Source organism: Helianthus annuus, chromosome 16, assembly GCF_002127325.2.
Source record: "Helianthus annuus cultivar XRQ/B chromosome 16, HanXRQr2.0-SUNRISE, whole genome shotgun sequence".
Lineage (NCBI taxonomy): Eukaryota > Viridiplantae > Streptophyta > Magnoliopsida > Asterales > Asteraceae > Helianthus > Helianthus annuus.
The window spans coordinates 156,845,455-156,860,348 of record NC_035448.2 but is presented as its reverse complement, the minus strand read 5'-3'; the positions used below and the strand labels follow the sequence as shown (position 1 = coordinate 156,860,348).

Below are 14,894 nucleotides of genomic sequence, written 5' to 3'. Positions count from 1 at the left end.
CAAACACCCACTATCCGCTGTTTGTGAAAAGACAAGGGTACCCTGAAAGGCATTTAGTTCAGCAACCACGTGAACCGGGAAGGATATTCTTCCGTTAGAACAGGGAAGGATGGTCCGGAACATTCTTCCGTCACAGTCCTCTAACCAGCACTCTTTTCTTTTAGCCACTCGAGTGGAGATGCGTATGGCCATCGGTTGTCTAGACAACATGAACTTTTTTCCTATTTGATGGGGCACCTGTCCGCTACAACTTGCACACACCACTGAATGCAAGAAAGTCGACCAGGATGGTGTATCATCATCTTCGTAATAGTCTTGGATCTCTTCCTTTTGCTTGCATTTTGATTCTGCTTTCCAGACATACCTACAGTATTGAAGGAAAACTGACTATTCAAGCTCCTGGTAATATATGGAAAGGTGTAGGTCCCTTTTTCGCGGAGGATTACGAACCTAAACCTTGTTATACAAACCTACTAGCGAGTGCGGAATCCAAGCTAGCAAGCAAACCGAGTTAGTAGCAAGTAGAGAAACAAACACACAAGTTCACCGATTAACACAACTTGTATTAATGCAATGAGGGTTCGGTTACAAGCTCAATGTTTACAGAAGTGATCTATAAACTCTCTAAGTGTGTGTGTGAGTTTTGGACAGAATGCTCTCAACCTATCTCTCGGTATCTTTCTGTCTGTGTGTCTGTCTGTGTGTCTGTCTGTGTGTCTGTCTGTGTGTCTGTCTGTGTGTCTGTCTACCGAAACTCAACACATGCATGGGTATATATACCCAGCCCATGAATTCTGGATTGAAGGATCTGATAGATGGTCCGAAGGATCATCTATCGATCATAGTTCACACGAAAGATCAGCATGGACCTCGAAGGATCATCCTTCGAGGTCTAATGGTCGAACCATGGTCGAACCATATCTTTCGATCACCTCGAAGGATCAGGTGTATCCTTCGAGGCTATCCTTCGATCAGAACATCTTTCAACTGTTGTCCAAGTCAAACCGGAGGATGGTTGACTTGGTCAACTTACAACACAAATCAGGACATCGTTTATATCAGACCGAATACAGACAAAGTACAGACACAAGTGCACCAACAAACTCCCCCTTGGCTGTAGCTTTGTCTTTGTCTTCCAATAAATGTAGACTCGTCTTGGACTTCGACGGTCTTTGGTCTTCGAGTTCCCAAAACTCTGACGTCCTTACAAGTCTTCAATGTCGGAGGATCTTCAAAGTCTTCACGTCTTGAAAGTAGAAAGTGTATCAACAAACTACCCGTATCATGTAGGAAGTGTGTTGACAAACTCCCCCTTAACATAAGCTCCCTCTTGAGCTATGCTCGTGAAAAGACTTTATCTTTATGAAGTGAGATCCTTGTGGTGTTGATGATGGCCAGCGGCAACTCGATCATCTTCATCACTTGAGTGCCTTCTTGTCGTGTCTTCATTCCAAAGCTTGTCATCGACCATGTTCTCCCAGCCTTTAGAATCTGCACATGCAAGAAATCTAAACGCATAATGAGAACAACTGCTTGGAATATAGTTAACATAAACACATGACACACGAATGACCATGTCATAATCAAACACCGTCCGACAGTTTGAAAGTTTAAATTTGTCAATTTTAGTTTTAACTTTCAAACATGCAAATTTTTGACCGTTTATGAAGATTTAGTCAATTCGGTTTTCGTTCAGGTTTCAGGCAACGAAGACTTGAGCTCCAACATCGTACGATCGAAAATAAGGCAGAAATAAAATCTTTTTGGCTTTTATAAAGTTTATATTAAAACAAGCCTAAAATCTTTTTGGTATTTTTGAAATTAAAAGACAACAATTTAAAATCCTTTGAGTGTTATCAAACGACATCACCGCTAATGTCGTGCTGATATGCACCAAACGACGAAACTGTTTAAAAGAAATAATAAAAGTTAAGCAGTAAATAAATATATACAGACATTCTTTTTGCGAGTTTCGAGGGTAAGAGAATCATATCAGTGTACGGTCATGCCAAAACACTCTTGTTGTTCAGTTAGTTAACATTAAGATAAGCATCCTATAACAATTATCGGTATTGTTGTCCACTTAAGCTCAACTTATCAGATGTAATCATGTTTAGAGGATACGTTAATGTATGATTTATACTTACCGACCGGTGTTCATCCACATCACGACACATTCCCGTATCAAGGTATGCACGAGAGTTCATCTTACCGGTGAGTATACCGATTATCATCTGTTTGACCGTATAAATTGTGAGATACTCACTTATTTTGATTTGAAAACAAGTCCTTTGTGATATAATCACTTATTGATGAGGAACTTGATTTTCGTATGCATGAGGGCACAGGTGCAAGTCCGTGAACAGGTCAGTACTTCCGTACAGCAGAGAGACGAACTTGACACCCGGAAAAAATGTGATATTTTATCACTTATTTGTTTTGGACATGTGATTGTTTATCACTTATTGAGGTCGAATGCAGTATGCAATATGTACACGTATGTATAGTATCATGGAAGATCTAGACTTGCGTCCCCGTTATTTTTCGGTAAAAGATACAACCATGATACCCAGATGATAAGCAGCATAAAGACCGAATATCTCAGAACCTCGGCAATCTATCAAACGAAATTTCGGTACTAAGACCATATGCCAATGAATGGTTCCCACCTGGTCTTCAGTCGATTAAGATTTATATCACCCTGCACACTTTAAAATGATTGTGAGCCTACCGATACATCTTATATAGAGCTGCTTATCGTTTTGCATTTAAGGTTTAAAGAGGTTTGGATAGACCACTGATGTACTATCATTTTCTCTTTTGCTCGCCAGGAAACTCATTTTTGTTTTTCTATTGTTTTTGTGTTTTTGAAATTTTTCGATGTTTTTGGATTTTCAGATTTTTTTGGATTTACTCCCCCTAAAATCAATAAACTAAGATAAATTTAAAAACACACAAAGATATTTACAAAAATGATTTTCCGATGTTGGTTTTACTCTTGCTTGACCTTAATGCCGTTTACCAATAATAAAAAGTCAAATCTTGATTTGTCAAAAGCTTTGGTAAATAAGTCGGCACGTTGGTCATCGGTGTGGACCTTAACAACATCGATTAGCCTTTTCTCAAAGCAATCACGTATGAAGTGATATTTGATTTCGATGTGTTTGGTCTTTGAATGCTGCACAGGATTTCTAGTGATATCTAAAGCAGCAGAATTATCAACGTAAATAGGAGTAGTTAGGAATTCAAAACCGTAGTCCCGCATCTGTTGTTGGATCCAAAGAACTTGGGAGCAACAACTTGAGGCAGCAATGTATTCAGCTTCGCATGTTGATGTAGCTACACACGTCTGCTTCTTGCACTGCCATGTAACTAGGCGATTTCCTAAAAACTGACATCCAGCCGTTGTGGACTTGCCGTCGATTTTGCATCCGCCAAAATCAGAATCACTGAAAGCTACCAATTCAAAGTTATTATCCCTAGGGTACCACAGACCGGTGTCAGGGTACGCCTTCAAATAACGAAAAATCCTTTTAACAGCAGCAAGATGTGAGGCCTTCGGGTTAACTTGATATCTGGCAAGCAGGCACGTCGGGTACATTATGTCTGGCCTTGATGCTGTGAGGTACATAAGAGATCCGATCATAGCGCGATAGATTGAAGGGCTAACAGCTTCTCCCTTCAAGTCTGGAGTAATTCCGTGATTAGTTGGCAATGGGGTACCAATGGGCGTTGCATCAGACATCTGGAACCGGCTCAAGATGTCACCAACATATTTAGTCTGATGGATGAATATCCCAGACTCCGTTTGTTGTACTTGTAGGCCCAAGAAGAAGGTCATTTCCCCCATAGCACTCATCTCGAATTTATCCTGCATAATGCGCTCGAATTCCCTACACAAGACATCATTAGTAGAACCAAAAATAATGTCATCAACGTATACCTGTACCAGAAGAAGATCTCCATCTTGTTCCTTGATGAAAAGAGTACAGTCGATAAGACCTCTACGAAAACCGTTCTCCAGCAGATAGTGTGATAAGGTTGCATACCAAGCTCGTGGTGCTTGATGAAGACCATAAAGAGCTTTGTTTAGCAACCAAACCCGATCGGGATGGATAGGATCTTCAAAACCTGGAGGCTGTTCGACGTACACCTCTTCTTCAACCACACCATGTAAAAATGCACTTTTCACGTCCATCTGATAGACCTTGAATCCTTTGAAGGACGCATAGGCTAGAAAGATTCGAATTGCTTCGAGACGTGCAACAGGTGCATAGACTTCGTTATAGTCGATCCCTTCAATCTGACGAAAACCTTGAACGACTAAACGAGCTTTGTTTCGGATAACAACTCCGCGGTCATCCTTTTTGCATTTGAAAACCCAACGGGTACCAATCTTCTTGTATCCAGCAGGTTTCTCTACTAGTTTCCAGACACCCAGCTTCTGGAACTGTTGCAGTTCTTCCTGCATTGCTTCAACCCAAGCGTTATCTTTCAAGGCTTCTTTCCACGTTCTTGGTTCTTCTTGTGAGACATAACACGCGAAGGACCAGTCGTTTTGTTGCCCGGATTCTCGAATAGCTGCATACAAGCCTGCATTGTTGTTGTTTCGCAACATGTTTCTTGTTTGAACGCCACTTTGCACATTTCCAATGATGTTTTGTTGAGGATGGGTATTATGAATCCTTGTTTCTGGATTGTCTGGAACTGGAACATTTATACCCAGGTTGTTAAGATTAAGATCAACAACCAATTCAAGACCCGGAATTGACGAAGAAGATGATGCAGTAGTCTCAGCTGTTCGATGTGTATCCACTGGAGGAGTACCCTCTGAAGTACCATGAACTGCTGTTGTAGGAGCTTCTTGATCTGCATCTAGAAATTCATCATCCTCTGAAGATTCGTTCAATTCGTTTGCATCATGAAAATCCTCATTGTTGAGAGTATTGTTGTTCACCGAAGAAGATAGTTCTTGATTAACAAGAATTGGACGAACCACCGGTGAACCTGTTGCATTGTCACTCTCGAAAAACATCCTAGCCGCAGCATTTTCTTCAACGGCTTCAACATTGATCGAATTGAAGAAGTCATCGTACTCAAACATCCAAGGTTGACCCGGATTTTTGACTGGCAAAGTGTGCCTTTGTACTCTGACCTCAGACCATTCTTCGACCCTTTTAGTCTCTAGATTCCAGACTCGTAAGTTAGGGGTGGCATACCCAAGAAAGTATCCATCAATTGCTCTTGCCCCAAACTTTCCATTAGGATCGATGATTGTGCATGGAGCTCCAAACGGTTCTAGATAAGACAAATCTGGTTTCCGTTTTTGAAGAAGCTCGAAGCAGGTCTTGTTGTGTCTTTTGACTGTAAGGACTCTGTTCAATGTGTAACATGCAGAGGCCACAGCTTCAGTCCAGAATGGAATGGGTAGCTGCGACTCTACCAACATTGTCCTAGCAGTCTCGATCAATGTGCGGTTCTTACGTTCAGCGACACCATTCTGTTGAGGAGTATAAGCTGCACTAAACTCATGAAGAATACCCTTTGAAGTGCAGAACTCCGCCATGGAATGATTCTTAAATTCAGTACCATTGTCGCTACGTATCCGCCTAACCTTCAACTTATACAAATTCTCAATCTGAATGATCAAGTTTTTGATAATGCCAAAGGTTTCACTCTTGTGTGCCATGAACGCAACCCAAGAAAATCTTGAATAATCATCAGTAACCACGAGGCAGTATTGATCACCCCGAATACTCTTGTGCTTGACAGGACCGAACAAATCCATGTGCAAACGTTCAAGAGGAACTGCCACTGTGTTGATCTTCTTTATAGGGTGCTTCTTCTTTGTTTGCTTTCCTTTCTGGCACGAAACACAGACGTCTTGAAGATGAAAATTTTTGAGAGGAACACCATTCACCAATTCATTTGAAACCAAATGATTCATTTTTCGTAAGTGAATGTGACCCATTCTTCTGTGCCAAGAGATAGTGTCTTTTTCTGTGGCTTTTGAAACGAAACAAGTTGCTTGTGCAGACGTAGTAATAGCCTGGCTCATGTCAAGGACGTACAAATCATTTATCCTTGGAGCCGACAAGAGAATCCATTCTTTTGGAATTTTGAAGCCGGGTTTCAGCACGTAACATCCATTAGCATCAAAGTGTACTGAAAATTTCTTGTCACAAATTTGAGAAACACTAAGAAGATTGTGATCAAGTTGTTGCACAAAATTGATCTTGTCAAAGCTGACAATCCCGTTAGATATCATTCCTTCACCCGTTATATATCCACCTTTATCTCCAGCAAAAGCAACATAACCTCCTCTAATAGATTTAACGTCGTAGAGAAGCTTCATGTCGCCTGTCATGTGCCTGGATGCCCCACTATCAACAATCCAATGACTACTGATAGTTCCTCCTGAAGCACCCTGCACATGAACTCAAATGAATTAGTTGGAGATGGGGACCCAAGCCATTGTGGTCTTGGGTCTTCCATTTTCATCAATGACAATAACTTCTTGTCTTTGATGGTTGGTGAATTGTGATGGTCCCCCTGATTCAACAACCGTTTTTGGTTTCCAAGTCTGTTTGGTTTCACCAGTGTTTTTCTTTAATAGTTTAACTTCTTGATGATTTGAAGTTTTAGAATTGTCTGGTTTTACAACAACAGATTGTTTTTGAACCGCATCGGTTTTAATCGCTTTTTCTATCTTTTTGACCTGTTGGCGTTTCTGTTTCTTTTCCCTTTCTTTTATAAGGCGGGGATCTTGTTTTGTGGAAACAGTTGGCTTACGGTCAGTTTTGCCACGGGGATCATCAACCTTTCCTTTCTGCTTATGAAGATATGGGCAGTTTCTAATAATGTGCCCAATGGTTCCACACTCAAAACATGACCTTCGTTCTACAAACCCCGAAGAATCATGTGTTCTCTTAGCCGATGATGTTGAACTTTGTGAACCCGAGGTACTAGGTTTTCAACTGCTTGGTTCATTTCTTTTCTCGACAATAGCTTTCTTGACAAAATCTAAGTTAGATTGATTTTCAAACTTTTCAATTTTGTCTGTTCCCGTCGATTTCACAAAGTTAACATTCTTCTTCTTCTTTTGGTTCGGCTTCTTGTTAGCTTGAGCCGGTGTTTTACCTTTGGGTTTGGTGTGATTTTGCTGTGTTGGCACTGTTGGTAATTTCTTGTTACCAAATTGTTTTCGAATTTCAGCCTTTGGAATAGGAGGACACTGAGTAACTGTAACTTTCGGTCCTGCCTTTCCCAAGAACTTACTCGTCGAATTCTCAAAGACTTTACAGATTAAGGATTGATTAACATTCTTAATGGGAAAATCTTTGTCTGAGTAAATTTTATCATCACCAACTAGAGTGTACAGCAAATTCACACTCTCCGGCTTTTCTGCAGATGAGGACTCAGTTGCAACAGTCTTAGCGGGTTGAACAGGGGGATCACATAGAATGTGATTCTCAAGAGGTATGTCCTCATTTTTGGCTACCGCATCAGACTTTGCTGGGACAGTATCGTCAGATTCATCATCAGACGAATCAGCATCCTCAATAACAACTGGAGGATCTTGATTCTGTTCAGCACTCACAAATGTATCTGCTGACACATCTGAATCTGAGGATACTTCCTTTTGGTATCCGAGTCCTGCAGCAAACTCCTTAACATCTAGAGGCACAGAAGGTTCAAAGAAAACCCTGTCCTCTTCATCAGGCATGGCATCATAATTATGTCTCACTGGTGGTGGACACTTCTTGTAGCCTATGCATGTGACATCTCTCTTTTCCTTCTGAACGTCAATGATGTGATCTAACACATAGCTAGAACTCAAATAACTGTCTAGCTTGAGTTTGATCGCATCACTTTCGGTTTTCACACAAGCCATCTCTTTTTGCATACTCTCCAGACGAGATATATACAAATTAATATCAGTTTGTTTTCTTGAAACCATTTTAGTCAGTTCAGTTTTATCCTTCTTTAATGTTTCAATTACTGACTTAAATTCTTTTTCATGGTTTTCATAAAACATGTTGGCTTCTGTGCATTTAGAGAGGTCCACAGTCAACTTCTGATTGTGGATGAATGTCACATCATATTTCTCTTGCAAAGCGTCATGCTTACTTTGCAAGTCACTCAAATTTTCATTCACAGTAGTATGTTTGTCTTGCAAGTCAAACAAACTAGCTTGTAAAGCATCATGTTTGCCCTGCAACTCAGACATACTTTTCTCAAGATCAGCATATCTAGCATGCAACCTAGCACATTCATCACAATTAACAGCAGTGGGTTCATCGACACATACCTGACTTGATGAACCGTCGACATTAGCCATAAAGGCTGAATGGAGAGAAGACGAAGTATAAGCAGCTTGATCCACCAAAATAGATCTTCTTTGAGTTTCTGCTGCAGCTTCCTCCAAAAGTTCATCAATATCTGCATCGATTGCTGCATTTGAGGTCTCACCCATATAATCATCACCAGAATTGGATGATTCTTCATCAGCACTCCTGCTATAACCAGAAGAGTCTTCATCTTCAGATGATTCACCACCACTGGCAGAAGATTCTCCACCACTGGTGTGAACTAGCTCCTTCACAATCTGAGCAAAACATGCTGTTCCATCAGGAGCATCACCACCCAACTGGATTGACCAGTCACAACCTTCATCCACCTGAACTGCAAGTGCTCGGTTGGTTTGGTTGTTGACAGGCACCAATGAACGCTCAGTGTTTCTGTTCTGATTCTGCTGGTTGCCTCGGTTTCTGAAGGGATTTTGATTCCCGTGCTGTGCTGGCTTTGTACATTCCCTTTTAAAGTGGCCCCGTTCACCACAGTTGAAGCACTTAACAGCCTGCTTATCGAACCCATACTTGGTGTCTCGCTTACTTTCCAAGCTGGTTCTGCCAGTACTTTCCATCCAATCCTTTGCTCTTCTCACTGCACTCGCAAAGGCCCACTTGATGTCCATCAAGTCCATCTCTTCCTTATCAATCTGCCTGTAATCTTCTTGTGTCAGATTAATGTTTCCAATCTGACCTTCTATCAACCCACAGTACGCGCTCACTACAGTGTTAAGCAGCTCCATGTGTTCCTTAGCTACTTCTACACTGATTTTAGAGAAGCTTGACGTGTCGAGCTGTACTGTACTTGACTTTGATTGTTGACCTGCAGCAGATGATGTTCCTCCATAACACGCATATTGAGGTTGTTGAGCAGGAGGAGGAGGAGGTGGTTGTATTGGATTTCCATACAGATCTGTGGTTGGAGGCGGCTTTACAGGAACTTGCACTGGATTGCCATACATATCCGTGCTTGAGACAAATGCCGTTTGAAGTGGAGCATGTGAACCGGCTTTTGCAGATGAAGTAGTGGAGGTGCCATAATACATCTCTGGATTCTGTGGCACTGCAACTCTCTTTGCCTTCAACGTTTCTTCCTGATCCTTGTTCTCCAGAAGCTGCACGAAATCGTTGATATTTGTGGTTTTCAACGTTCCGTTGTACTTCAAGATTTCCAGGAAGTTATTCCATTGAGGAGGCAATGCATCGGCAAACTTCTTTACCACCTCTGTTGGAGTCGTTGTGACTTCAAAGTTGGTCAGCTCAGTAAGCAGGTGATAGAAACGGCTTGTCATATCTCCCAAGGACTCCTTATCCATACATGTGAAGCCATCGAATTCTTTCTTCAGTAGATCTCGTCGTAGTTGACGTGTGGCTTCATTACCTACTCCTCTTGTCTTCAATGCATCCCACAGCTTCTTCGTAGTCTTGAAACTGACGAACTGATGATAAATATCCTTGCTCAGTGCTTGAGTGAGAATAGCGTATGCTTTCTTTTCTAAGTCATACGTCTTCTTTTGATCATCAGGAAGATCGGCAAATGTAGCTGTAGAAGAAGCAGCAACCTCGATAGTTTGATCGAATTTCGTAGTGAACCGCAACCACAACTCTGTATTTTGACCAAGAATGTATGTATGGAAACGATCAACCCATCCCGGATATTCATTAAGATGCATCAACTTTGGAGGCCTGTTCAAACTTCCGGTTTCACTTTCGCTTAGAAGAAGACTTTGAATACTCGGAGTTTGATTTGAAACAAACGCCCATTGACCAGCTGGAGTGGCATTTGCTTGTGAGGATGTAGATACTGGTGATTCGGCCCATGATGGAGATTGACTGGTATTCATGTATTTTCCACTGTCTGGAGCCGGACTTCCCCACCAACTCGGATTCATCTTTGACAAAAAAATAAATTCTATGTCCAAGTCACGAAAGATGATGAGCACCCGAAAGATCACTCCCAGTCGAAGGACCCTGGTCGAAGGATCTGAAATCACAGAAACCTGTTAACAACAAACAGACCACAATCGAAAGATATAACCTTGTTCGAAGGATCAACAGTATTCGAAAGATTACTGTTGACTCTCGAACAATGATTTCGAAAGATTCAAGAGCTCGAAGGATTCTCCTTTGAAAGATCCTTATCTTTCGAGCTAAATCCTTATCTTTCGAACAACAGATCTCGAAAGATTCACCAATACGAAGGATCCTTATCTTTCGGACACTTGTCTTTCGATTAGATTCCTTTCTCGAAGGATATGGTTCAGACTTCGAAGGATGGGTCGAAGGATAACAATCTTTCGAGCCTTCCTTGATCGACAGATGTCGAAGGATAGTCTTTCGATGTCGAAAGATATCTTTCGAGAGGTTCTGACACAAACTGATCTGATGTGAAAGGTTGGTGAAAAGGTGACAGGTTGGTAAGGTCAACTTTCGGCAAAGAGTATGGCAGGCTGACAACTTTCTTACCAACCAAGATTTTGAAATAAAATATGCCAAAAATGGAAAACTTAACCCAGAAACCGGTGACCGGAACCTTAACCGGAATATTGCCGGAATTCACCAAATCACTCAAAAACAAGTTTTCAAGTTACCCAACCCCACTATAAACACTCCCGGTTAGTTTAGACACATTTTTACTCAAAGAAAATGCAACAAACTAAGTAAAAACAGGTGCAAAACCAAGTGTTTCAACACACCAAAACTTGTAAAAACCCGGTTTTAAACAAGGTAAAGAGCGAGGCTCTGATACCACTTGTAGGTCCCTTTTTCGCGGAGGATTACGAACCTAAACCTTGTTATACAAACCTACTAGCGAGTGCGGAATCCAAGCTAGCAAGCAAACCGAGTTAGTAGCAAGTAGAGAAACAAACACACAAGTTCACCGATTAACACAACTTGTATTAATGCAATGAGGGTTCGGTTACAAGCTCAATGTTTACAGAAGTGATCTATAAACTCTCTAAGTGTGTGTGTGAGTTTTGGACAGAATGCTCTCAACCTATCTCTCGGTATCTTTCTGTCTGTGTGTCTGTCTGTGTGTCTGTCTGTGTGTCTGTCTGTGTGTCTGTCTACCGAAACTCAACACATGCATGGGTATATATACCCAGCCCATGAATTCTGGATTGAAGGATCTGATAGATGGTCCGAAGGATCATCTATCGATCATAGTTCACACGAAAGATCAGCATGGACCTCGAAGGATCATCCTTCGAGGTCTAATGGTCGAACCATGGTCGAACCATATCTTTCGATCACCTCGAAGGATCAGGTGTATCCTTCGAGGCTATCCTTCGATCAGAACATCTTTCAACTGTTGTCCAAGTCAAACCGGAGGATGGTTGACTTGGTCAACTTACAACACAAATCAGGACATCGTTTATATCAGACCGAATACAGACAAAGTACAGACACAAGTGCACCAACAAAAGGCTCGATTTATAAGAAAAAATAATGCGAGAACAAGATTAGTTTATTTACACAACCTTGAAAATTTTTCAATCTTGAAAATTTTAAAAGTGTAAGCAATTTATTGAAATGCATCTTTTATTCATCTATTTTGAAATAAAATTTACAAATTAGACAAACAGCACACATAGAGTATCCTTCCAGTTTTGTAAGTTTGGTTACGTTGGAAACTAGAAATCGCAAAATGCAATAACAAAGATACCACTATAAACAAATTTACTTGACCTTAACAAAACTCTCTAAACGAACCATCATTTAGATCTCTGGAAACTTAGAAATCTTCAAACAGATTGTATTCTTACCAAGTAACTCAATTTTAACAGTGTAATATTCAATAGCATAAATCTTTTTGAGAAAACAAAATCTCAAAACTTTAATAGTACCTTTCGTATAGGTAAGAAAGCAAAATCTCAAAACTTTAATAGTACCTTTCGTATAGGTAAGAAAGCAAAATCTCAATAGAATAAACTTTAATTTTGAGAAAACATAGTCTCAAAGCTTTAATCAGTGACTATGGCACCATCCACGCTATTGCCATCTCTACTCAAATCTAAAAGCAAGAAGTAACAACTTATTCCGTATATGTTCAGGGTCTTCTCCTTCATCAACAAGCATTTCAAAACACATTCCGGGAGAATAATTAACGTTAAGTGCTTCCATGACCTTATCATAGGGAACTATAAAAGCAGAAGCACACATCCTGCAGTAAATGTTTATGTTTAATTACATACGATGAGACCATTTGCATTTAAGTGAAGAGGTGTTGGGGTAGAGAAGGATACCTAGGATGGTAGATTACTTCCAGGTTAGTTCTTGTGTTCATGGCATAAGATGCATGGAATAGTACGCCACGTCGCATAGTGTTTCCGTGTACGTACACATCTGATTTATAGTAGCGCATATTTAACATTCAAAAATACAAAATCATAATCTGAAAAGAAAAAAAAATCATATAACAAGGATATGGACATTTGAATTTATAATACCTGAGAGATACCCCATGAACAAGCAACATGTTATGATCCAATCCTCGGACAAGAGTGAAATCAATGTCTACCCTGAGTGGATTGATGGCTAACACACAAAAAAAATATATACTTTTATAATCAGAACACGTTCGTGACAGAAAACCCTCAGACCAAATCGTGAATTAATGTTTTCAATTAGCCAACACATTTAATTTAGAAAACCGAAAATCCTAAAACAAACACATTAGAAAACGTAAAAATAAAATCTATACATGTATTCCTTTAAATTACGAAAAGCAAAAATCGACAGATCAGAGGGTTTTGAAAACAAGTCGCTATTTTGATACATGTATACCAAAGATTATAGTTGAACTCGTAACGCACATGATGTATAGTTAGATAACAATCGGAAAATGACTTACATGGACACTGAATCGGATATCTCATCTTGCCCTAAAGTTACTGTATTAGAGCAGGCTGCGGCGTCCATGAAAATCAAATATCGTATAAACCAAATTTAGTCAAATTTAATAAACCAAATCAAACCGATTAGATCTCACTGAATCAAGAAGAGCACAAACTAAAATCATGTAAGACTAGGTTAAACCATAATTTAGGCAAAATAATCAGAGTTCAGATTAAAATATCCTATTCATAGACGGAAATCGGTAAGATGTTACATTGTAACTGCAACAATTAAACTAAATTTTGTAACCCTAAATCTAAAAAAAAAAGTCAGCAGGTTTTAACTGAGAAACCTGTGGAAGCTAAGTCAACAAGAAAAGAAAAAACACAGTGTTTGCGACAATAGCAAACAGCGATTAGGTAGGTTAGAGATACACAAGAGTCAAACTAACTTAACCCAAACTTAGGCAAAATAATAAGATTTTGGAATAAAATATCCGATTTGTAGACGAAAATAGGTAAAATGTGAAATTGAATGCGTAACAATGAAACTAGACTTTGTAACCCTAAATCAGAAAGAAAATAAGGCCAAAAGATTTAACGGATAGATCTATGGAAGAAAGCAAGCAAAGTGGAAACATTCAAACAGAGAAACCATGAACGAACAAATACCTGCAATCGCAAACAAGCGGCGCTGAAAATGGAGACGTTGATGGAACAGTCGCGACAATGGCAAATAGCGACTGGAAATTAGGGCCCAGACAAATCAGGCTAGAGAGCCTTATATAAATAACGGTGTGCCTATTGGCACACTATTGTGCCTATTAGCACACCAAACCCTACTAAAATTAGGGTTTATTTACGCATCGTATTGGTCAATACGCAGCGTATAAGGTTAACTATATACGCTGCGTATTGACCTATAATAGGCACACTTTTGCGCCTATTGGCACACCAAACCCTACTAAAATTAGGGTTTATCTACGCAGCGTATTGGTTAATACGCAGCGTATAGGGTTAACCCTATACACTGCGTATTGAAATATACGTTGCGTAGATAAACTATGGATCTCAGTGCCTAATAACCAATCATTGCACAGAAAACAAGGGTCATATAGTTCTATACGCAGCGTATATAAATCATAAATTTTTTGGGTCATTTTGGTAGGTTTGAGGGATTATTTTTTCACAAAGTTTAAATACGCTGCGTATAGACCTATACGCAGCGTATATAAAGGTCTGAAAATGTCTTTTATACCCTTATGTTGAGGCTATACGAAGCCAAATACAAGGGTAGTTGTTGATACACTTTGTGTGGACGCGACTCGGCTCGGTTCGACTCGGCTCAGTACGAATTGGTTCTGACACGGTTAGGTCCGGCTCAAGCCCGACGTCTCGACATTCCTCCGTCGTGCGCCCAGAGTTCGTCACGCGAAGCACGGAGAGCCGCGGCCTTTCCCGCCAACACATCACCATGACATCACCTTAGTGATGTCATGATGATGTCACTATTTTGTCTTATGTGAACTTTGAAAGCATATGACGAAACAGATTTTGTTTCGTCAACCTTTGTCATGGTTCAGCCTGTTTCGTCGCCTGTGGGTTTCTTCAGGCCCAATGTTTGGCTCAAAAGTTGTTTCGCCGAGTCCTTTTCTGATTCGTCAAGGACTGTGTCTTTTTAGTATAAATACCCATCATAGTTTCT

General features: G+C 40.3%; 1 long non-coding RNA gene across 1 annotated transcript; it reads right to left on the bottom strand.

The window, feature by feature from the left end:
* Window positions 1-278: 278 nt before the first annotated feature.
* Window positions 279-13,950, bottom strand: LOC110872651. The gene is made up of 6 exons (XR_002554588.1): window positions 13,862-13,950; window positions 13,207-13,261; window positions 12,803-12,890; window positions 12,599-12,698; window positions 12,245-12,516; window positions 279-364 (listed from the first exon to the last, which is right to left on the bottom strand). It is a non-coding gene; the product is annotated as an uncharacterized LOC110872651 (long non-coding RNA).
* Window positions 13,951-14,894: the final 944 nt, after the last annotated feature.